General features: G+C 38.7%; 1 protein-coding gene and 2 pseudogenes across 2 annotated transcripts in view; 1 reads left to right on the top strand and 2 right to left on the bottom strand.

Annotated features, from left to right (window-relative positions):
• Positions 1-2,882: 2,882 nt before the first annotated feature.
• The window catches only part of NCK1 (NCK adaptor protein 1), a 76,609-nt gene continuing 53,977 nt past the window's right edge, over positions 2,883-25,514 (top strand). The window contains exon 1 of one of the 2 annotated variants that reach the window (XM_040636779.1): positions 2,883-3,009. The gene's annotated coding sequence lies outside the window, so the exon portion shown is untranslated. Of the gene's footprint in view, positions 3,045-25,514 lie in introns of both variants that reach the window. The other variant, XM_040636778.1, reaches the window with a different exon arrangement.
• LOC103678803 lies at positions 14,667-15,707 on the bottom strand (annotated as a pseudogene).
• LOC121099768 lies at positions 16,526-17,773 on the bottom strand (annotated as a pseudogene).

The following is a 25,514-nucleotide window of genomic DNA, read 5'->3' as shown; positions in this document are numbered from 1 at the left end:
CAACACTCAGTCCAGAAATTAAATTTAGTTCCCAGGGTCCACTAATTTCTATACTTCACAGTCAAGTGATTAGTTATTTCTTGTTGATTAGTAAGTAGGGCTTTTTTGTTGTTGTTGCTGTAAACAGTCCTACCTGGCAGTGATGTTAAACCAGATCATCCTCTAATCATTTCTAACTATAAGCTATCAAGTTTCCTGGGAAAGATCTTGAGACATGGAGGCTCATTTTCCCCTTCCTTGTCTTCCCGAATCCTTTCCTTCAGGATTAATGAAGTGAGCTGCCTACATGTTTTTATCCTAGACAGATCAGCTATCCCTAGCCAAAGCCCCATTTCTAATCCATAGGTCATAAGTTTTGTTCTAAATATTATTGTCACCTGATTCTGGCTAGTCCCTGGTCCATTCAACACTAATGAGCAGGGGTGATTCCCATTTTTGGTTTGAGTTCTGCTAAAAGAGAGGAAGAAGTCACGTGCGTGTTTATACTTGGAAATTGGGGAGACAGGGTGTATGGAAGGAAGTCTCTGGGACAACTCCCATCCCATAAGAACATGCACTCCATTCCTTCTAAGTCACCATGCTGCCATTTTATATGACTTTTGCCTATCTACCTTTCTACCCAGTGTTTTCTTGTTTCATTGCTATTTGTTTTTTTCCTTCAATTCCTTCTCCTTTTCATGTTTTTTGAGCTTTTCTTTTCTTTCTTTCTTTTCTTTCTTTCTTTCTTTCTTTCTTTCTTTCTTTCTTTCTTTCTTTCTTTCTTTCTTTCTTTCAGATTTCCTGGTAAGAATGGGTGATGGGGAAACTTAAAGAAGGAAAACTAAAAGGAAAACGCATGTTTACAGGGAACTAAAAACCCTTTTAAAAGAAATCTCTTTCCCTTGTTTCTTCTATTGCTTAAATAGGTTAGGTGGCCCACAGTAGTCAAGAGATCTAGATCAAAATCTTGTGAAGGGTCTGTTCAGACCATTGGTTCATAAGTTTAAAATTTCAACTTATGATCTCGGCATATTTTTCTGGGTTTATTTTCCCCACTTACAGCAGTGGTATAAGCTACCTGATGGCAAGAACCACTTCACCTGTTGTATTAACACTCCCAACCCATCACATGTTAAATATGTAAGTAGAATTGAACTGAGCCAGGTTTTGCTAACAGTTTGTTGCATGATTTTGGAGAAACAGTTTTCACCTCTGGATAATCATTTCTCCAGCTCAAAAAATGAATATAATAGCATCTCAATCCATAAACTATATAAGATGTATCAACAAATAAAGCTATTATATTAGCTTGAGCTGCCAATAACAAAATACCAACAACAGAAATTTAATTCTTCCTGGTTCTAGAAGCTGAAGTCCCACATCAGTGTGCCAGCATGGTCAATTAAAGGTGAGAGCTCTCTTCCAGGTTTGCACGTGGCCCCCTTCTCCCTCCTCTCATGGTGGAGATAGAGAGCAAACTCTCTGCTGTCTCTTTTTACAGGAACACCAATCCTACAGGATTAGGGCCCCACTCTTATCTCAATCTTAAATACCTCCTAAAGGCCCTATCTTCAAATACAGTCACATTAGGGGTTAGGGCTTCAAAATACGAATTTTGGGAGGGGACTAACTCAGTCCATAGTAGCCATGATAAATATGCAAAGGAATTTAGACCATCAGAACAAATTTAAAGTTCACTTACATTATTCACTTTGGATGCTAATAATGGGATATAGACATAGAGTAGCTGTTGCCCAGAGTTTCATGGTTTATTTGCCAGAGCCAACTTGAAGCCAGGAAGGGGGCGAAGGCGATTTGTGCTTGACTTTGTGATCCTAAATAATGGCAACCAAACCACAGACATCAGAACTCAAATGAATAATTTTGAAGTTAAATGCAGAAAAGTGTGAACCCTTTGGACTTACAGTTAGGGCCAGGATTAAAGAAGGCAATGGAGATGTATTAATGCCTTAAACATTACTTATCACTTATTATGTAGTAGGCAGTGGGGAAAAATACTGACATGGTTCCTGACTTAATGAGTATACCAACTAGGTAGGGATACGGACAAACTCAACAGCTTGTTTGGAAAAAATATCTGTGCTCCATTAAAGGTATCTAACCCAGCAGGCTTCCCTGAGGAGGCGACGCCTAAGCCGAGGGGAGTCATAAAGATGTTTCAGAAGGCATGAGGCAGATTGAGGTGGGGGGCTGCAGTACTGGCGTGAGGAGAACCAACTTACTGATGACCCTGCAGGTGGCTGGGACCGGGCCGCTAAGCATGGGCACGCCTGGCACCGAAGGTCATTGTCCTCCTCACGGCATGGCTACCGCAGCTGAGACTGGAAGCTATCCACGCACCGTGGCACTTGGAAGGCCCTCAGACTCAGCTTATTCTGGTTTGTGGCTCAAATTAACCACACATCTTACATTTTTCTCTCAGGTTCCTATTTCCAGGCCTTTTGGTTTGTTTTTCGTTTTCTCTCCCTGCCCCTAAAAACCTTCTGTCGGCAAGACCCTCTTCAGGTGCAGAAACCAGGAGGAAGCTCCCAGAACATTTGGGGCTGAACTCAAGAAGCAGTAATTTCTGCTGTGGAGTCCCTAACGTGGCGCTGAGGAGGAAGGCCCAAAGTAATCAGCTACAGCAACCGGAGACGCAAAAACGACATGGTCCAGGGTCAGACCAGCCACTTCGCCTCTCGCTCACTCTCTGCAGAACAGCCTGTTTGCTCCACGCCCAGCTCAGCACTTGATTGACAGGAGGGCTGGCCCAATCCGAGCGCGGCGCAGACAGCTCTCGCTTCAGGGATAGGAGAGAAGGGAGCGACTGAACCTATCGGATTGCGCCGGGAGGGGGTTTCCTGCCCGCGCGGATCCGCCTACGGCCTCCCGGCCAGTCGGCGCCGGAGCCCCGCCCGCCCGCCGCGCGCGTCCCGCCCCTCTCCCGAGAGCTACGCGGCGGCAGAGCGGAGGCCTCGTGCCGTAACGGCCATCGCGGCGGCCGCGGTGGTCTCCCGGTGCCCTCCTCAGGTGAGCTGGGGCCGCACGGACCCGGCAGAGGGAAGGTGAGAAGGTCCCGCCGGTAGGCAGAGCACAGACAGCCTTTCCTTTCCCCATGCGTCCACACAGCCTGTTACTCGCTGCGTCGCTTCCTCTTCTCCGGCGAAGTTAGCCCCCCGGGCGCCGTCTGCCGGCCCTGAGCTGAGCCGGAGGGGGCGGGGAGGCCGCTCCGCCGGGTCTGGGCGTTTGCATCGCGGCTCCGCGCGACCCTCTGGCCTGTGCCCTGGACCGCGCAGCCCCAGGCCTCGCTTTGGCTGGCCGCTCCTGCGAGGCTGGGAGGTCGAGTGTACGGCGCTCGCGCTCTCCTGGTTCTTTTTCTCGCTAAAAAGTCCTGTTGCCTGTTGTGGCGTAATCGGAGGCGAGGAAGGTAGGGACGTGGTAGAAGAGGGAAGCGGCGCGCTCACCTCCAGGAGGGGAGGGGGCGGTAACCTGTGCTGAGGGTGGACATCCTGGGATGCGCCCTGTGCCCCCCGCCGCAGCAGTTTCCCTCGTTCTCGGGAAATCTGGGTTATTTTAATCCTGTGGACCTGCTGTAGTTTCGTACGCTTGCTTGTTGCTTCGGCTGGCTGTGAGCTTTTGACTTAAGTGTAATATATCCGGTAAAAAAAAAAAAATTATCTCAGTACTTGGTTTCGTGACATTTTGTGGTGTTTCCATAAAAGTTAAATTTGCCGTTAGAAGCTCGGGAAGCTGGATTTTGTTTAGGGCTGAAAACTGTAACCTTATAGGCGCTCACTTAATGTCGAACGATGAGCTGGTCACCTAAAAATAATTCTACCCGTTAGATTTGGTAAGAAAACATAGGAGTTAAGAAAGAATGAAGTTGAGAATTTTCGAATCTCATCTTGGGCGGTGAGCAAAGAAGCTCAGTGGTCAAAACGGGTAAATGTTGCAAGAGGTATTCATTTTGAAAAGTCTTATTTTGGTAGATTAATGAAAAACCAACTATACAATTTACTAAACACCTGGAAAGCACTGTTCCTAAAATCTTAATCTTCATCGAGGTCACAAAGTAAATGGGTAAATAATCCAAGAGGAAGGTTTTGTTTGATAATTGCCAGTTATATTCAATTCTTAAGTAGGCTCCCATCACGGTTTGATAGTAACAAGAAATATGCATTGGTTGATTAATAGTAGTTTCGTTCCATCCTGATCATAGAGTCTGAAATTTTCTTTTTTGGGAAAATTGTGATCTGGAGAAATTAGCTATAATATCTGTAAACCCTATTCGCAGAGTGCTCAAGATTCGGCTGTGCTTATTCACATATTAAATTTTAAATTGTTCACTTTATTTTTCTATGCATTATCTTTTAGTCCAGATTTTACCAGTGCTTTCAGGTCCACGTAAATAAAATTTGAAGCACACACGGAATGTTTTGTTAGATACTGAATGGTACTTTATGCCCCTGGGTTTATTTTTCTTTTGGACCTTTGAGAACTTTCTTGCCAAAAACTGAAGGTAGATTTAATGTGATTATTGTTATAAATCACTTGTCAGGAGGACTTAATTTAATAAATACAGAATGTAGTCCATTTTTTCTTATCATAGTATCATAGTTTAATAACTTTCACAGTTTACTTACCTTTATAATACGGAAAAATACCAAATATTCCCTACCTACATCAGAAGACTAAATGATTTGTTATTTAGTCGATAAGTAAAATTGGAGGAAACTTGTGAAAGCACTAAGCATTTAACAAATTCTTCATAAATACTTGGGTGTGCTGTTTTAGGAAGACAACTGATATTTATTTTAAAAATTTATTTATTTAGAGATCATCCTGCCTGCTCATTTGGGTGAGGAGGAGGGAGGCGCAGAGGGAGAGGGAAAGGGTCTCCCTGCTGGGCACAGAGCATGACCGATGGGACTTTGGGCTGGATCTCAGGACCCTGATATCTTGACCTGAGCCAAAACGAAGAGTTGGTCTCTCAACTGACTGAGCCACCCAGGCGCCTCAGGAAGACAACTAATTCTTAAAGATTATTTAATTAAGACAATAATTCTATCTGGATGATCCTTATTTTACTGATTCCATAGGCTGACTTTGTTTGGTAATATTATGCTTGCAGCTACCTGGACACAAACCTCGGTTTTGTTTTTGACATCCCGTATCCACATAGCATTGGCTAATTTTTGTCAGCCATTTTTTGGTAATTTCTTTGAGATATATTCCTTTCCACTAGCTTGTAATTGCGTTTTCTGGCCTACTCTTTCTCCCTACCCAGTGTGTCCTGCCTTCCACCTTAATCTTAAAATTATGTATTCCCCATGTCCCTCGCTGAAACTAGCAATGGCTTCCTATTATCTACAGAGTATACCTCCGAATTCCTAGTCTTCTAGTAGTCTGCTCAAAACCTATTTTTTTTCTTACGACAGCACTATTTCTCTGTGGGAGCTGTCCATCCTAAACCAATCTCATCCTCATTCAGATTCTGAGTTTTTCTACCTTTGTTGAGAATTTGATTGCCTGTGCATAGCCTGCCTATTCTTTAAAAGAAGTCCCCTACCCCCCAAATTACCAAAGTAGCAAATGAAGTCATATTTTGTTGAAGTTTCGTTTTTGGTCCTGAAGTCAGTGCAGCCTTCCAGGTCCTTCAGTTTTCTGTATTGTTGCTTTCCTTTGAACCCATTGCCCTTACTGTTTTATCATTCCTTGGGTTTTTTTTGTTTTGTTTTGTTTTTGTTTTTTGAGCTTTATGTGGATTTGTATCATAATATCATGGAACAATACTGTGGGAACGTTGGAATTCCAACCTTTTGTTTTATAGGTAAGGAAAATGAAAGCCATACAGAATAGCTGCACAAAAATTCACACATCTAATGCTGGTGGCAGAGCTGAAACTCACACCTTGATTTCTTAACTTAAGGTCTGTGTATTCTTTTTTTTTGGGTAAGATTTTGTTTATTTATTTGAGAGAGAACAAGTGCGGGAGAGAAAGCACCAGCAGGGTGAGGGGCAGAGGGAGAAGCAGACTCCCCGCTGAGCAGGGAGCCCTATATGGGCTCCATCCTGGGACTCCAGGATCATGATCTGAGCCCAAGGCAGACGCCTAACTGACTGAGTCACCCAGGTGCCCCTTGGTCTGTGTATTCTTTAAAAAAACTTTTTTCCCCGTGTTATTTCCTAAGAAGCTATACTACTTTTCATCTCTTGGAATGCATTTTTTTAAATTGTTTGCTTCACTTTACTTTGCATTTTGTGTCTTTATACCTTCCATAGATTAAAAATTTGTATGTGAGGGCAGTGGGATCTTCATGACTTGGATTGTTTAAATCATTAAAACTGATTTAAAGTCTTTTTCTATGCTTGTTAGATGTATTAACAGCATTAACAAAAATAATATTGTCATTTCTATAGTTGACCCATGATTCATTAAAAAGTGAATGGCTCTCTTAGAATTTTTACTCCTTGAGTTTAGTTTGTTTGAATCTCTTAATTCAAAGAGACTGATTGCTGCTTTGTCCTCTTGTTCATCTGTCAGAAACCTGATTATTGAGCAATCTGTTTATTGAGCAAAATATTCTGAAAACATTTGTTCAGTTTCGGTAGTCAGAGCTTTTTTATATTTGCTCTTGACATTTTTTTTCCCTCTTTAACTAAAGTGTTCTGCAGCATGGGATTGTCTTGGTGTTTTTGTTTTTGTTTTTTTGTTTTGTTTTGTCTTTTACACTTACGTAGCAAGAGTTGAATAGTGTAATGTAAGGTAGCATAAAAAACTATCAGGTGAAATATTTCTGGGAGAAATGTTTTACCCTTTTGGTTTTAAACAGGTTAGTAGCTGTTTTTCTTTTATTTTTTGTTTATGATGGCTTGTTTTTTGTTTAAATAAATTATCTGCTAAAATAAACCATTAAAACACTGATTCTCTCATTACTAATTCCTGAAATTGTATTTAAGGATTGCTGAATTGGACATAAGTATGGTATGAATAATTTCTGCTTTTGTTGAAACAGACCAAATGAATAAAGCAATGAGAATAGCCTTTAAAAATCGCTTCTCGGCCTTTTGGCTAAGATCATGTGGAGAATAGCCTTTAAAAAATGGATGCATCTAGGGGCACGTGGGTGGCTCAGTCGTTAAGCGTTTGTCTTCGGCTCAGGGTGTGATTCCTGGTGTTCTGGGATCAAGCCCCACAACAGGCTCCTCCACTGGGAGCCTGCTTCTTCCTCTCCCACTCCCCCTACTTGTGTTCCCTCTCTCGCTGCCTGTCAAATAAATAAAATCTTTAAAAAAAAAAAAATGGATTCATCTAAAAAGCTTTTTTTGTTTTTTTAGAATCAGCCTTCCAAAAATTTCAGTACTTATTTTCCAAATCATGTTGTATTTAGATCAACTCAAATAATTGATATAACAAAGAATTTAATATGCCCTTGTATTTTTGGGGCATTCCAGCAAAACAAAAATTTATATTTACCACAAAAACATTCTTTTAATTAAATAAGACTTTGAAAAATTTTCCTTAGAAATTTTTTATTGCTTCCAGGTACTATATGTTCTTGCATGATAACATTTTTTATGTTTAGAAACATTTAGAATACTTTGTGTACAGCCCCTTCCCCCCAGAATTCTGCCCTGGGAAGTCAGTTACTTTAATCTTTCTATGTTTTTTTTTCCCATTTCTTTTCCATATTTTTTTTTCCTTCTTAAGATTTTATTTTTAAGTAATATCTGCAACCAGTGTGGGGCTCGAACTCAAAACCCTGAGAACAAGAGTTGCACGCTCCACCGACTGAGCCAGCCAGGCACCCCTCCGTATCCTTAAAAAGGCCATATAGAAGGCCTTCCGTGATTTGGCTTTTGCCCATTTCTAGCTGCATCTCTTGCCATTTTCCCTTTCCCCTCCTTTTCCTTTCAAAGGCCAAGATTTTTTTTGCCTTGGAACCTGTGAACATGCTCTTCCCGCTGGGCAGATGGCTCCCTTAGGTTAATTAATGTTAAGTTTGGCTGCTGGTAATAAAAAAAAAAAGACCAAATAATTTCTCTTCTCACTCGAGAAAAATTCAGGGTTTGCATGGGACTCGTTTATTTAAATATTTTTTCCAGGTGTTTTTTTCCCTAGTAAAAATAATTCTGAAATAAAGATCTTTGTATGCAAAGCCTTAGATTTTTTTTCCCCTTTGATTAATTACTGTTGTGGGATGATGCAATTGAAAATGTCATTGATTTCTTTAAAAACTTGTTAGAGAAAGTATCATTTAAATTTTTTAAAATAGCAAAGTACACAAATTTCATTGAATAGCTCAGTGAGTTTTTTTTTTTTTTTTTTAAGATTTTATTTTATTTTTTTTGACAGTGAGAGAGGGAACACAAGCAGGGGGAGTGGGAGAGGAAGAAGCAGGCTCCCAGCGGAGAATGGAGCCCGATGCGGGGCTCTATCCCTGAACGCTGGGATCATGCCCTGAGCTGAAGGCAGATGCTTAATGACTGAGCCACCCAGGCGCCCCCAACTCAGTGAGTTTTTATATTTGCATCCCTCACCCAGATCAGGGTATAGAACATTTCCAGCGCTCCAGAAAGCTCTCTCATGTGTCTTCTCAATCACTATTTTCTATCCCCCAAAATTAATCACTGTTGTGACCTATATCATTTTTGCCTGTTCTTGAACTTAATGGAACCATAAAGTATACAGTCTTTTGTGGGTGACTATTTTTGCTTAATATTGTGTTTGTGAGATGCACCTATGATGTTGGGTACAGCAGTAGTTGGTCTTTTTTACTGATAGTAGTTTTCTGTTGGATGAAATACACAATTAAAAAAATTCACCATTAATGGATATTTGGTTTGTAGCTAGTTTTTTAGCTATTGTGAATAAAGCTGCTATATACATTTACCTGCAAGTCTTCCAGTGGGCGTAACAGTCATTTCTTTTGTGTATGTATACCTGGGAGTAAAGTTACTCCTTTCTTGTCTACCAGTTTTTGGACCTGTTGGGAGCAGCTTTCTGTCTTGTCCATAGTAGTTTTCTGGAATTTCTTCCTTTACCATAAGACTAGTGACTTCCCCTTGTCTTTCTTCTGTGTTAAATCTCCTATTTTCTGTGAATCATGTAGTTCTTTTTTTGGTTTGACCCTTCCTTTGATGGAATATATCCCATAGTCAATTCCTGTGAAAGACTGAGATCTTGCATAATAAAATGCCCTCTTTTTTTGTGGTCTTCCCATGGGATTTTGGTGGGTAATGAATTCTAGTTTAGAAATAATTTACTTTCAGAATTCTGAAGGCATCTCTCCATTGTTTTCTGGCTTGTGATCCTTTTGAGAATTTTGAAAACATTCTGATTCCGGATCCCAATTTTTTTTGCTTTTTTGGAATTTTGTATCTCTTGTATTCTGAAATTTTATGATGGTGTGACTTGGCATACATCTGTATTTGTCTGTTTTCCTGGATATTCACTGTGCCTTCAGACCTGCAAAATTACATTTATCAGTTCTGGGAAATTTTCTTGTATTATTTCATTAATGATTATATTAGTCTGCTAGGGCTGCCATTACAAAATACCACCGGCTGGGTGGTTTAAACAACAAAAATTTATTTTCTAAGTTTGAATGCTGAGAAGTCTAAGATCAAGGGTTGGTTCCTGATGAGATCTCTTCCTGGCTTGTAGACAGCTGCTTTTTCACTGTGTCCTGTTACAAAGCCTTTCTGTATGGAGAGTTAACTCTCTCCTCCTCCCCTTATGAGGATACCCGGTTAGTTGGATTAGGGCCCCACCCTTATGACACCTCGTTTAACCTAAGTTACCTCCTAAAGTACCTATCTCCAAAATCAGTCACTTTGGGAGTTGGGGCTTCAACATAATGGGGCAGTGGCAGAGAGACACTATTCAGTCCTTAATAGTAGTTTCCTCTCCTTCCTTTTGTTTCTCTCTCTCAAAGTTTTCTGTTATTTCTGCTAGTTCTGTTTGTATCTCAGACTAGTCTTTGGACATTTGTTTTTCTTTTTTCTTTTTCATCTCCTAGTCTTTTTGCTCTATGTTGTATGAGAGGTTTCATTAACTTTATTTCCTAAGCCTTTAGCTGAATTTTTCATTTTTGCCAGCAAGATTTTGATTTCCCAAGAACTCTTTGTTCTTTAAAAATTCTTTTTTATAGAGATTATCCTTTGCTAGTTTCATGGATGCATTTTCTTCTCTAATTTCCAAGGGTATAAAAGTGTCTTTTTTTTGCCCTTGTTTCTTCTTGGAGACTCTCTTCTAAATTGTTTTCTGACTTTTATGTTGGAGGCTTGCTTCAGGTGTCAGTAATCCTTGGATGTTATCTTGAGACTAAAAGCTTGAATTGATGGGGTCTTGAAGACTTTGAGCTTCATTGCATGGCGGTGCAAGTGAGCCATTTTTTTGAGAAAACCTTTATGTCTGGGAAGTATTTCCTCTTGGGGGAAAACACAATCTTCTTGAGGGCTGTAGGTTTGCCCTGTGTGTGTGAGAGAGAGAGAGAGAGAGAGAGACTGGATTTCTCATTCCCCATTTTTGGTAGGGTACACAGATTTTTAGTTATATCTGGTGACCCCATTTCAGAGTTGTGTAGCCAACCATCAGGTAGATTTGGGGAGGAAACTTAAAAGGATTTAATTACTTCTTAGCTTTCACCCATTTTTCCTTATTTAACCTTGTCTTTTCTCAGTTTAAGCAGTAGCAGGTGCCACCAGTTCCTGACTCTTGAGGATTCCAAGGTATAAATTGGGTTTTTCAACTCCTGGGTTTGGCTTCACCTTTCTGGAATTCACTGAGGTAGTAAGCAGTTGTCCATCTGTCTTTTTAGGTTACAAAAATTTGTGGCTATTGCTTGCTTTCCTGTGTATTTTGCCTACTGTGTTAATTTCCTTAAAAAGAAAAGAAAACCTATTAGTGTTAAATCCACTATTTTAATTGGAACCTCCCAAAAACCTTATTTGTACTGCCCTAAGGAAGCCAAAAATGATTTTACTTTTTTGAAGGGTTGTAAGAAAAGAGAAATACTTGACAGAAACTGTGTGTGGCCCACAAAGCCTAAAATATTTACTATCTGGCCCTTTAGAGAAAAAGTTGCTTTACCTTGTTATAACGTTTCTGATTTCCTTTAATAAGGCTGTTTCTAGACTACTTTACTCCCCCTCAAGCTTCAGTTTGTAATCGTAGAACTTCCTGACGCTTTTTTTTTTTTAGGATTTTATTTATTTATTTGAGAGAGAAAGCACGAGTGGGGGTGAGGGCAAAAGGAGAAGCAGACTCCCTGCTGAGCGGGGAGCCTGATGCAGGACATGACCTGAGCCAGAGGCTGATGCTTAACTGACAGCCACCCAGGCACCCCTGAAGCTCTTTGTTTTAATTTAGTCTAGTGCATGTTGTGGAAGTTGTGACTAAGAATTGGTAGGTTATACTCAATTATCAGAGATAGGAGATTTTTTTTTTTTTTTAAAGATTTTATTTATTTATTTAACAGAGATAGAGACAGCCAGCGAGAGAGGGAACACAAGCAGGGGGAGTGGGAGAGGAAGAAGCAGGCTCATAGCGGAGGAGCCTGATGTGGGGCTCGATCCCACAACGCCGGGACCACGCCCTGAGCCGAAGGCAGACACTTAACCGCCATGCCACCCAGGCGCCCCCATGGAGATTTTTAATGTAAAATCTCAAAAAGTAGGATAAGCAAAATGTTGAAGAAATAAGCCATGGAACATATATATATATGAATATGGATGCATTGTTCTTTGTCTTATCATGTAAGTGCAGAACTTAGGCATGTATACCGTGAAGAACGGGGAAAGGGACAGTTGTTATACTGACAACAGGCTCAAGTCATATTTTAAATGAGTCATTTTTATCGGCCCTCTCTGTAGTTGGTAAATCATAACTGGCAGAATAATTTTGGTTCTAGGCAGGAAGCTGTTCTAGGCAGTCATACGCATATATATATATATATGTGTGTGTGTGTGTGTGTGTGTTTATACATATATACAGGTATATGTAAAATTGTATTTTTCTACCTGATGTCAGAAATGAGAGGGAGAATTAATGTAAGCCACATGTCAGAGTGGGAGAAACAGGATTACATTGTTATAGGGGAAAAAAATGTCTTTAAGTTCTGGCTGACAGAAAACTCAATTATGTTTAGTCTTAATTGTATGAGCAGTCTCATCACAGATTTCTTGTATAATTATCTTTCATTCCTCTAAATGGTATCTTGTCTTTAGTATTTATCACTGTTATTTATTTATTTATTTGACACGGAGAGAGGGGACATCAGTAGGGGGAGTGGGAGAGGGGGAAGCAGGCTTCCCGCTGAGCAGGAAGCCCAATGCGGGGCTCAGTCCCAGGACCCTGGAATCATGACGCGAGCCAAAGGCAGACGCTTAACGACTGAGCCATCCAGGTGCCCCATCACTGTTATTTTTCAATATGTGTATTTCAGAATTGTTTCTGTGAATATACAGACTCATACTCACTTTAAATAAACAGGATCATATGCTACAGATTTTCTAATTTAGAGATTCTGGAGTCAGCTTAAATTTCAGTATAGGCTTCATCACTATTTGTTTGAGCATAGGCCTTTATAAGCCTCATTTTTCTACTCTTAATATGGGGATGATACCTAATCAGAGGATTATTATAAGGTTTAAATGAAGATTCATAACTCCATTTGGCTGCTGAGTAGTGTTTGGTGCACATTAAGGTCTTTAGATGTAAAATATCTGGTTTCAAAATATGTTTTTAAATTTGTTATTGCCAGACTGCTCTTCAGAAAAACATCAATTTACACATTTACCAACAAATAGTGTTCCTTAATGGCATTATTACTCTAATTTTTGCCAACCAGGTAGGCAAAAAACTGACAGAACTAAAAGAATTCAATAAATCCATAAGCAACGTATAAGATAGTTTAGCATGCCCTCTGTGTAATTAGTAGAACATTAAGACAAAAAAAAAATCAAGATTTGAACAACGTAAGTAACAGATGAGTCTAATTGATATATGCATAGAACATTTTACCCAGCACTTGGAGAATACAGATTTTTTTCCAGTGCCTGTGGAAATTTTCCCCAAATTGACATATGCTGGACCATAAAAAACATGGAAATAATTAATTCTAGAGTATGTGCTCTGACATGTTGGAATTAAGCCAGAAATTAATTACAAAAAATAACTAGAAAATTATCAGCTATTTGGAAACTAAACAATACACTCTCCTAAGTAAGTAACCCAGGAATTAAAGAAATAACATGCAACTGTTTTGAACTCAGTGATGAAAATATGATGTAACTTAAGAGATACAGAGATAAGTCATAGTTAAAGCAAAGTGCAGAGCCTTAAAATGTATATGTTATAATAAAGAATAAAAATAATTGAAGGGACTTCCGGGTAAAAATGGATGAGTGAAAGATGCATTTACTCCCCTCCAAAGCCCACCAAGGTGATAATAAAGGTTATTTTTAACTACACAGGTAAAGAGAATGGGAGAAACAATAAAATTTGGAAGCTGGAAAGCAAACAGACTGATAGAAAATTCCTAGTAGGCTTAAAAATGTTCAGTCCTAAACTGGAAGTAGGAAAAATGGAAAAGAATACTTAGGCTCATGAATTGGCAACATCAGGTACTTTTGTTGAAGAGGGGGTGAGAGTGTTGCTTAAAAATAGAAAGATTGCTTGAAAGTCTGTTTAAGTAGCAGCTCAGTCATAATAGCCAAAAGGTAGAAACAAACCAAATGTCCATCAACTGATAAATGGGTAAATAAAATGTAAATCTACATAATGAAATACTATTTGGAATAAATGGAATGAAGTTTTGATACAAATTTTAACGTGAATGAACCTTGAAAACATGTTAAGTGAAAGAAGCCAGTCACAAAAGACCATAGATTTATGATTCCATGTGTATGAAATGTCCAGAAAAAGCAAATATATAGAGACAGAGAGTAAATTAATGGTTGCCTAGGGCTCAGAGTAGGGGAGATTAGAAGGAAATGGGAAATGAGTGCTCAAGGGTATGGGTTTCTTTTGGGTGGGATAAAGATGTTCTAAAATCAATTGTGATTTTGGCACGATTCTGTGAATATACTAAAAACCATTGAATTGTACACTTTAAATGAGTCGGTTGTATAGTATGTGAGTTATATCTCAGTAAGCTATTACCAAAAAAAAAAAAAGGAAAAAAAACTGCTCAAACCTAGATCTCTTCATCAATTTGTATAGCTAAGTGTCTGCCTTCTTTACTGCCCCAGCAGAAGACTGAAGATTTATCCTCTGTAGGTAACAAAACAGAGTGTTTCTGAGAGAAGGGTGGGCACTAGACATAATTGAAAACCAGGTATCCTATAGAAAACATCTGAATTAAATAAATGTACTGAATGTTGGGACTTTTACTAAGGCCTCTTCTATATTGCTCCCAGAATTCCATCAATCAAGTAGCAATTTAGAAGATGCTTCTCTTAACTAAGCCCAAGGGGAAAAAATTGTAAGTCATTCACAATCAGCTTTTAGGGCCCTACTTTTATTTTATTTTATTTTATTTTATTTTATTTTATTTTATTTTATTTTACTTTACTTTACTTTACTTTATCTTATTTTTTAATCAGTAAGCATTTATTGAGCAACTACCAAATGTAAACCTTATGCTGTGTGTTTTGGGGGATAGCAGAGAAATAGAAGACTCTTGTTTTGCAGTTCATAATCTTGAATTCATTAAAGAACAGTCCTAAGAAATACATTGAAAAGAACAGGTTTAAGACACGTCTTACCAAAAGTGCTCAGTAAATAATTGGAGTTGATGGAAGGTAGGTGAGGCCCAGTCAGTCAGGTAAGTATAATCAATAAAGAAATGATATTTTGTATAATAGTAAATTTTCTATAAATTCACTTGTCGAATATCTAGGCTGATGATATCCATATGTACAATGAGGGCTTCCACATTTTCTGTTAACTTTATATCTTGGAAATTAACAATCAAGTCTTTTGTTACCTGGGGTGGGTATCCCCACCAATTTATCACTTAAAACACATGGCTCAGGGCTCTCCAGAAATACTCCTTCGGCCACTGAATTCTCAATTTGTCTTATATCTAGCTAAATAAAAGATTCTTTTGCCGTAGTAGCAGGCAGTAATCAACTGTGACAGGCACCCTGTCTTAAAAATGCTGCTCCATCATTTAGATTTTTCCCTGGTCTGGACACTTTTTCAGAGCTTGATCTGCACACTGGAATAGGATTTCTACCATCCGATCTGCAACCACAGCCTTTGCTTACTGGCATCTCCTGATAATCTCACTACTGCTTTTGCTTTTCCTTCATGGAAAGACCATGCAAGAGGCAAGGCTTCTGTAAGACAGTCTTGTTTCAGGAGATGATCCACTCTCTCTTTCCACCTTTTTGGCATCATCACATAAACAGATTTTGTCCCCAAATAAAAGATTTGACAACCATAGCTACTAGTGGCTGTGTAGTGCCTAGCTAACATTTCCTCCGGTGGCTAGTGATTTGAAATGGCTGCTGTTATAGACCAACTGAACTTCTGAGATCTCTACTGTTTACAATTCCTCTTGAGTCAGCTGATCAATCACATGCAAGTTCTCCACACTGTCCAAGAGCACAACTGTACATGAGTTTATCCAAGTAAAGTTGATGAGGTCATAGTATAGGTGAAGGTGCTTTTGTTTATAAGTAAGTTGTATTGCTTCAGATTCATCTTTTTTTTTTTTTTAAAGGTTTTATTTATTTATTTGACAGAGAGAGACAGCCAGCGAGAGAGGGAACACAAGCAGGGGGAGTGGGAGAGGAATAAGCAGGCTCCCAGCGGAGCAGGGAGCCTGGTGCGGGGCTCAATCCAGAGACCCTGGGATCACGCCCTGAGCTGAAGGCAGATGCTTAACGACTGAGCCACCCAGGTACCCCACTCCAGATTCATCTTTTAACCAGTAGCAAATGAATAACATCTCTGCAGAAGTCAAGTATGGGGTTCACATAATTATGTACTGCCACAAAGTGCCAGGCCAGCAATGGAACACTGGGAGAATCTGTCCATAGGGAAAAGTCATCTACACTTTCAAGGATTGTTTCAATCCAGTGACCAATATCTTTGTTAAGAATGCCATGACCAAGGAAAACTCTGTGATGGGATGATCTTTCAACTTAGGCTTAGAATGGAGAGGCTCAATACAGCAAACTTCACCCTTGGAATCACTGAACAGACCCTAGAATCACATGTTCTCTTAAATGTCAATTCAAGGGGCGCCTGGGTAGCTCAGTCTGTTAAGCGTCTGCCTTCGGCTCAGGTCATGATCCCAGAGTCCCGGGATTGAGCCCTGAGTTGGGCTCCCTGCTCAGCGGGGAGTCTGGTTCTCTCTCTCCCTCTGCCCCTCCCTCCTCTCCTCCTTTCTCTGATTCCCTCATTCTCTTTCTCTCTCTCTCTCTCTCAAATAATAAAAAAAATCTTCAAATGTCAATTCAAAAACAGAGCCTCTGCTGTCATTGCAAATTGTAAGAGTTGTATCATCTCTAAACTTAATATGCAATATTGCTATTCTGGAGGATGAGCATCTCTTATTGATGTTAGAAATTTTCCACTGGCCAAATCCCACATCATGATATGTCCTTTAGCAAACCCACAGAGAAGTCTTGAGTAGTCATTGTTAATACTGAAGGCAGAGATGGCTCCATACTGACCTCTAGCACTATTGTTACCCAGACAGTTGCAAAGCTTGATTCTAATCACATATTAAAGACAATCCGGGAGATGTACCCACTGCTATCAGACTGGACACTGCAATTGCAGTAGGCAAGCCAGCATCCACTTTGTCAGCTGCAGACACTATCTGGTCAGAAATTCCCTTCAAAAGTGAATGTCACGTAAATGACTGATACGGTGTAAAAGAATCTGGTAATTTCTTCTTCCTTTTTAAGTTGGTACTGTCTCCACTATCTGAACTTGCCACAGACGAAGTATCATAGGAGTGAGAATCAATAGTATCAATGTTTAACAATGTAGGATCCTTAAGAACAAAAGACTCCTCTTTGATCAGCCTCACTGAGTATGCTTTCCAGTGTTGGAGGAGTATCAACTTGAGTAATATCAAACTCCTTGTCATCAGTCAGATCATTTTTGAACTCTTGTTCCTTGTCTAGATCTATGTAACAGAATTTTGAAAGCGAAGCTTCAAGATTGAAAGACTTATTTAGCTCTTCTTCAACAGTCTTGGCACAGAGGCTCTGTTCTATCTACATTTTTGTGGTCTGGTTCATTTCCCATATTTACTTTTAATAATTGTAATTCAATCCAAGCAAGTTTTTGTTCATTTTTGTTTTGTTTTGCTTTGTTTTGATTTTTGGCCTTAGATCATGATGATCTGAATGATGATCTCTGTGCTTGCAGTCATTCTAGCCCAGGACCTTTTATTTTATTTGTTTTATATAATCTCTTTGCCAAATGTGGGGCTCGAACTCACCACCCTGAAATCAAAAGTCACATGCTCTACCGACTGAGCCAGCTAGGCTGCCCCAAGGGCCCTACTTTAAATATGAGCAGACAATCAAGGATCACTGGGGTTCATTAAGAAAGCTTTTACTATAAGAGACCAAAACATTTTTTTTTTTCAGAATAAAAAAGAATTCTTGAAAATTAGAGCATAATAATAGAAAAAATACTCCATAGAAGAAAGGAAGTTGAAGTAGAGGAAAATATGGAAAATAGGTTTTAAAAGATAAAAGGTCAGTCCAGGAGGTCAACTTCATCTAACAAAAGTGCCAGTGAGAACAGAGAAAAGAGTGGAGAAGAAATATTCATGAAACAAGAAAAATCCCAAGTTGAGGAACATCATTTGGCAGATTGAGAGGCCCTTGGGTATTCAGGAAAACAGATGAAAATAAATGCATACTCTCGATCTGGGACTAGTCAGAAAAATGGAGATCATACCACCTATTATAACAGAATTTAATATAAAGAATTGTTAGGCATGTTGTGGATTGAATTGTGTCACCCCAAAAAGATGTGTTGAAGTCTTAGCCCTCCAGCACCTCAGAATGTGACCTTATTTAGAAAGAGTCTTTACAGAGGTAATCAAATTAAAGTGAGGTCAGTAGAGTGTGCCCTAATCCAATATGACTTGTATTCTTTAATAACAGTGGAGGAATCTAGATAGAAATTTGGTCACAGATAGGCATAGAGAGAAGGTGGCCATCTACAAGCCAGGGAATACCTGAGGCTACCAGAAACTAGGAGAGAGGCCTGGAACAGGTCCTTCCCTAGGGCCTTAGGGAGGGCATTGCCAGTGCCCTAATTTTGGACTTTTGGCTTCCATAACTGTCAGATGGATTTTTGTGCTAAGCCAGTGCAGTTTGTGTTTCTTTGTTACAGCAGCTCTCAGAAACCAATACACTAGATAATTGGAGAACTGAAAAGGCAATAAGGGAACACATAGGTATCATAGGGATAGTAACTATAGGAAGTAATTACTAGCCCCAGAGAAGATACTAGGATTATTTAGAAGCATGAAGAGTGGCCCCAAGGAGCTGAAACTTAGACTTCTGCCTGCTCAGAAAGTAAAAGTATTTTAGGAGACTTGATGAGGCTGGTCTGTGAATGGCAGGAAAAACACAAAAGCAAAAAATTGCTAACTGGAGCCAACTGCTCCTGCTGGAATCTTTGTTATTGCGAGTGAAGGTTGTTGGTTGATGGTTGATGCTGACCTGAAGGAGTATCTCCCTGTTCCTTCCTTTAGTCTTCTAATGTCTTTCTTGTGACCCTTACATGATTCTCCAAGTCTAATAGGGAGTCAGCTAGCAAAGGAGAAATGTGATTTACAGGGTTCCACCCCCCCCCAGTGTTTCAAAGCAGAGTAGAGAAGTAGGTTTGAAACCAGGGATGATAACTAGTACACATAGACACTGAGGTATATCCTGAAAGTTTGAAATACACAAGACAAAGAAGATCCCTGTAAACTTCCAGAGGTGGGGGAAATGGGTCACATTACAGAGACTGAGTATTCTCAGCTGCAGCCTCAGAAGCCATAAGATAGTGAGAAGTGCTCTTAAAATCTGAGGTAAGATGATTTCCAAGCTAGAATTCTTTTCCCAGCCATTTTTAAAAATTTTTATTTTTTAATTATTTTTTTAAAGATTTTATTTATTTATTGGAGGGAGAGAGAGAGAGAGAGAGAAAGAAGGAGCAGAGAGAGGGAGAAGCAGACTCCCTGCTGAGCAGGGAGCCCACCGTGGGGCTTGATCCTGTGTCTCCGGGATCATGACCTGAGCTGAAGGGAGATGCTTAACTGACTGAGCCACCCAGGCACCCCCCCAGCCAAATTTTTAAGCATAAGTTTAGAGTGTAGATGTTTTCACACATGCAAGGTCTCCAAAAATTTCTCTTCCTTACTTCCTTTTTCAGAAAGCTATTGTGTGATTTGCTCCACCCGCAAAAGGAAAGAGAAAACCTCCCTAAAAGAGAAGGTGAAAGATACAGAAAACAGGAAATCACATTCTCGAGAGACAAAGGGCATCCCTAAGGTCATAGTAAAAAGGACTCCCCAAATGCTGATTATCTGATAAAGCAGTAAGTCCAGATTTGAGCAGGTGAGGTGTTGCCAGTGAAAATCAATAGACAGTGACATCAATAGAATACCTGATGGACAGTGAATACCTTTAGGACAGTGAAATCAATAGAATACCTGATGTCTGTATATATAATTTAGGCATTTGGCAAAAAAATTAGAGTTGAATTAGTGATATCTTTCATTTGCTTAGTTTTTTATATTGGCATTTTAGAACTTTGTCCTGGAATTATTTCTCTCTTGTACTCTCTCATAGGTGATCTCGTTCAGTCCTGTGATTTTAGATAGTATTGATAGGTGGATGCTTCACAAATTTGTCTCTAGGAAAGATCTTTGTACCATTTTATATTCCCACTAACAGTGCACAGAGATACTAGTTTCTCCAAATCCTTACCAACCCTTATTTTTTTTTCTCTCTCTCTTTCTGATAGTAGTCATCCTAATGGATGAATATAGGGTACTAACTCATTCTGGTTTTTATTTGCATTTTCCTAATGACTAGTGATGTTGAGCATCCTCCAAGTTGTCCATTTGTATAACTTTGGAGAAATGTCTACTTAAGTTCTTCGTTGTTTCATTGGGTGGTTGTTGAGTCTTAACTGATTTTTAAACTTCTGTTGTTTTTTTTCCTTTCCTTTTAACTCATTCTTGATAGGGCAGGCAGAGAAATGTTTTTAAGGTTTCTGTATTAGTGATGATATGCTAACAGCCCTAATAAGCAACAAATCTTAGTGGTTTAACACAATGGAAGTTTATAATACTTTCTCACATTAAAGCCCAGTGTATGTGTGTGATGGAGTAGGAGTTGGGATACCTCTGTTCCATGCAGTCATTCAGGGACACGGGGTCTTTTATCCTTTTTTTTTCTTTTTCTTTTTCTCTTTTTCTTCTTTCTTTCTTTCTTTCTCTCTCTCTTTCTTTTCTTTTCTTTCTTTTCTTTCTCTTCCTTCCTAGGCTCCACATCCAGTGTGAAGGCCAATGTGGGGTTTGAACTCAAAACCCTGAGATCAAGACCTGAGCCGAGATCAAGAATTGGACACTTAACCAGTTGAGCCACCCAGGTGCCTCTCCTCTGTCTTTTTAAGTCATCACTGTTATCACCATGTGGCTTTTGGGGTTGTTTTGAAAAGAGAAGACGTTTTGGAAGAAGTTTTTAGGCCCAGGCTGGAAGTGGCATATATCACTTTCACCCATTTTCCATTGGTCAGAACTGAGTCACCTGATCCCACCTAACTACGCCGGTGGCTGGAAGATGTAGTATAGCCATATGCTAATGAAGGAGAGGGGAACACAGACCTTAAGGAGCACTAGCAGTCTCTCACGGTATTTACTGGATTAGAACTCTCCTGCTTAAAACTCTTAAATGACTTTTTTTAAATGCATAGAATAAAATTGGCCTGTGTCTGTTTCATCCTTACTTTGTATCACTTTCTCCTTTATTATTCTCAAGCCACATTAGACTAGGTGATTTTCAAAAATATGCCAAGCTTTTTCCCTCATAGAACCTATGTGTTTTGTGGTTTCCTTTGCTTGGACCACTCTAAATATTTACATTACGGCCTCCTTTTCATCTTAAAATGTCAGCTTAAAAATCCATCTCTTAAGTATCTAAAGTAGCCCTCCTGTTCTCTTTTTTGAAAGCACTATGTTTATCACAACCTTTAATTTTTTATTTGAACATTTTGTTTGCTTTTGCTCTGCCCTCTTCTAGAAGGAGAGGTCTCTTTTTCTCACTGTTCTATCCCTCTGCACCCAGTCAGTACTTAGCATATGCTAGTCATTTTGTTAAATATGTTGTATGAATGAAAGACTATTTAGTATACATAAACTGAAGTAGAGAGACTAGAGTGAATAATAACCAAGAGCTCTTATGGTAATTTAGATGAATTGTTGAGGCTTTGGGTTTTAGTGGATGCAGTATTGGTAGAACAGAGAAGAGTGAACAAGGGACATTTCAAAGGAAAATCCAACACAAATTGCTGTGTGACTAAAGCAGGGATGATAGTGGTTTATAATTAATAGGAATTAGTAAGGAGGTTCGAAGAGTTGGCTTTTTGGAGATAATGATGGGTTAGGGTTGATGCATGTTGAATTTGAGGTATTTGAAGTAGAAATGTTGAGGAATAGTTTGGATTAGAGAACACACTTGGAATTATAGATTTGGAAGTCAGTTATCAGTAGAGATAAGATGAAGCCACAAAAATGGATGATCTTGTTGAGAGAGAGGGTATACATTGAGAACAGATGACTCAAGGGGAGAAAAAAAAAGGAGCCACACATGGAGACCAGGAGGAATGGGTGGAGAAGAGGGAAGAGAACAAGTTGAGTATAGGCTTAAGGAAACCAGCAGAGAGTTTCAGGAAAGAGGGATGGTTGGCTTGGCTCCTTCTAGTATGGCTATTCCTTGTGATATGTATTTGAAGGTTCTGAAGTGTTACCTTTCATGAAGGTTATAAAATGGTGATACTAATATCTGCTTCATAAGATTGTTGTGAGGAAAAGCACTTAACATACTTAGTGCACTGTGTCCAGTAAACACTTCTGAAGTGAAATATAGTAAGACAATACAGTTAGGGATTAAGGAGGTATTAAGTTAGGCATTAAGGAGTTTGTAGTGGGAGAAGAGGCTTCTGGGCTTCTGTATCAACTTTTCTTTAGAGGTATGTTCTTTTTAAAAGTTACGGTAAGTTAGAATTGTACTAAAAGCTTATATAGAGATAACATTTATAAATTTTTATTGAAGTGTTTTTAGTAGGAATTTTCTGATCTGAAAGTATGCAGAACCATAGCAAAACAATGACAGTTCATCTGTTTATGCTTCTTAACCATATCCTTCTACTGAATCTTATTCTGGAAGCATTTATTATGCATGTGCCCCTTTGAAAGTCATTGTCCTTTAAAATAGTTTGAGTAAATTATTATTTAACACTGAAATGAAATGAGAATATGAAATTGGAAGCATAGTTTAATATGTCAAATTGCATTAACATCAACTTAAAGCATTTTTTTTTGGTAGTGGAACTTGATTTTGGATAGTATGGAGAAATTCCAGTTGCCACAGGCTTCTGTCTCCAGGTAAACAAGTATGAGAGTCATTAACACAAGGGAAAGTGGGAGCTTTCTTGCATTCCTTTTTATTCTCTTTTAAGTTTGGTCATCTTTTTGTTTAGGGAACTTCGGTGGATTAGCTGAGTAGAGTCTGGTAATGGTTCATGTCTTGTGTGAGAAATCATTTTTTTCTAAACATCTATTATAATGGAAAAAAATAAGTTATGTTGCCTTTCTCATGGTCATTAGCAGTGTAAGAAAGAATAGAACTTTGAAATTAGGGATAAGGTAAAAAGACAGGTAGGTAAGGAAAGAAGACACAAGGGTAGAGAAAAAGAAGTTGAGAGATAATTGGTAAAAAGAGCTACTTAAGTTTATCTTTCCCTTGTATCAGGTTTCAACTGGCAGTGAATTAACAGTTGAAATTGCTTCATCACCCAAATGTCTATCAATAGATAATGGATAAAGAAGATGTGGTATATCTATGCGATGGAATATTATCCAGCCATAAAAAAGAAGGAAATCTTGCCATTTACAAAACATCAGTGGAGCTAGAGAGTATAATGCTACGTGAAAAAAAGTCAGAGAAAGACAAATACCATATAATTTCACTTACATATGGAATTTAAGAAACCAAATAAACCAGCAAGGGAAAAAAAATAGACAAGCCAAGAAAACAGACTCTTCTCTCTTGAGAACAAACTGATGTTTACCAGAGGGGAGGTTGGTGGGAGGGAGCGGGTGAAATAGGTGATGGGGATTAAGGAGTGCACTTTTAGTGATGAGCACTGGGTGATGTATGGAATTGTTGAATAACTATATTGTCTACCTGAAACTAATATTATACTGTATGTTAACTATACTGGAATTAAAATTAAATAAATTGCTTTGTAAGTAGCATATAATTGGTGACTTTTAGGTTATTTGCTACTTGGGAGAGTCATAAATTCCTGATTGTAAAATTCAGATATAATTATCACTGAATTTATATCCATACAACCGGTGGTGAAATTTTTAACATTAGGTAGGAGGGTAAGGGTGGGAAGGACCACCATGTAGCAGGTCCTGTACTAAGTGTTTTATGTATTATTTTGTTTAATTTTCATAGCTACCCTGTAGGTAGGTGTTACTGTCACACAGATAATAAATGGCAGAGCAAGAATTTAAACTGTGGTGTTTCTCTTCTCTTGTAGTTATCTTTTATTCATCCCTTTGCTTTATGTTACAGTTTCATTCAGTCACTTGTTGGCTTAAAGAAAAAAAAAGCTCTATTGAGATATACTTCACATACTCTACAATTCACCCATTTAAAGTATATGATTCAGTGGCTTTTAGTATTTTCAGAGTTTTGCAACCATCATCACAATTTAGAACATTTACATCACCCCCTAAAGAAACCCCATTCCTATTAGTCATCACTCTCTAGCCTCCCCTACTCCCAGCCCTGGGCAGCCATTAATCTATTCTCTGTCTCTGTGGGTTTGCTCATTCTGGACATTTTACATAAGTGGAATCCTATAATATGTGGTCCTTTGTGACTGGCTTCCATCCCTTACCATCTGTTTTTAAGGTTCATCCATGTTAAAGCATGTATTAGTACTTCATTCCTTGTTACTGCTGAATAATATTCCATTGTATGGATATACCACATTTTATCCATTCATTAGTTGATGAACATTTGGGTTGGTTTCTCCCTTTTGACTATTAAGAATAATACTGCTATGAACATTTATGGTTTTTTTATTATTGTGCTAAAATATATATAACATAAAATTGACCATTTTAACCATTTAAAAATGTATAGTTCTGTGGCTTTAAGTGCATTCACACTGTTGTGCAACCATCACCACCATATATGTCCAGAACTTTTTCATCTTCCTCAGTGAAACTCTGTCCATTAAACACTTAAGTTCCTATTTCATTCCTCCAGCCCCCCCCCCCCCCCGGCAACCACCATTCTGTCTTCAGTCTCTATGTATTTGACTACTCTAGGAACCTTACATAAATAGAATCATACAATATTTTTCCTCTTTTAATTGGCTTATTTAACTTAATGTAATGTCTTCACAGACATACACATGTTGTAACATGTGTCAAAATTTCCTTCTTTTTTAAGGCTGGTAACATCCCACTGATTGTATATGTCACATTTTATTTACCCATACATCTGTTGGTGGACACTTGGTTGCTTCTGCTTTTTCGCTATTGTGAATAATGGTGTTCTGAATAAGGGTGTGTAAATATCTACTCAAGACCCTCCCTTTTTTTTTTTTTTGGCTGGGTAATATAATTCTGCTTTTGATTTTTGGGGGGAAGGCTAAACTGTTTTCCATAGTGCCTGCACCATTTTACATTCCTACCAGCAGTACACAAGGGTTCTAATTTCCACATGTCTTCTAATACTTATTTTCTGTGTTTTGATAATAGTTGTCCTAATGTGTGTAAGGTGTTATCTCATTGTGGTTTTGATTTGCATTTTCTTAATGATTAGTGATGCTAAAAGTTTTTTTTGTGCTTATTGGTCATTTGTGTATCTTCTTTGGAGAAATGTCTGTTCAGGTCCTTTACCCATTTTTTAATTGGGTTGTTTGGTTTTTTTCTTGTTGAGTTATGAGTTCTTTATATATTCTGGATATCAATCCCCTATCAGATATATGATTTGCAAATATTATTTCCCATTCCATGATAGTGTCTTGATGCACAAAAGAGTTTAATTTTGTCGATGTCCAGTTTATCTGTTTTTTGTTGCCTGTGCTTTTGTGGTCGGATCCAAGAAATTATTGCCAAATCCAGTGTTGTGATGCTTTTGCCTTGTTTTCTTCTGTTTTATGCTTGCAGCTTATTTGGGTCTTTGATGCATTTTAAGTTATTTTTGTATATAGTGTAAGGTAAAGGTTCAACTTCATTTTATGTTTT

Source organism: Ursus maritimus, unplaced genomic scaffold, assembly GCF_017311325.1.
Source record: "Ursus maritimus isolate PB19 unplaced genomic scaffold, ASM1731132v1 scaffold_20, whole genome shotgun sequence".
NCBI classification, from domain to species: Eukaryota; Metazoa; Chordata; class Mammalia; order Carnivora; family Ursidae; genus Ursus; species Ursus maritimus.
The sequence above is the reverse complement of the archived record's forward strand: the minus strand, read 5'-3'. Positions and strand labels throughout refer to the sequence as shown.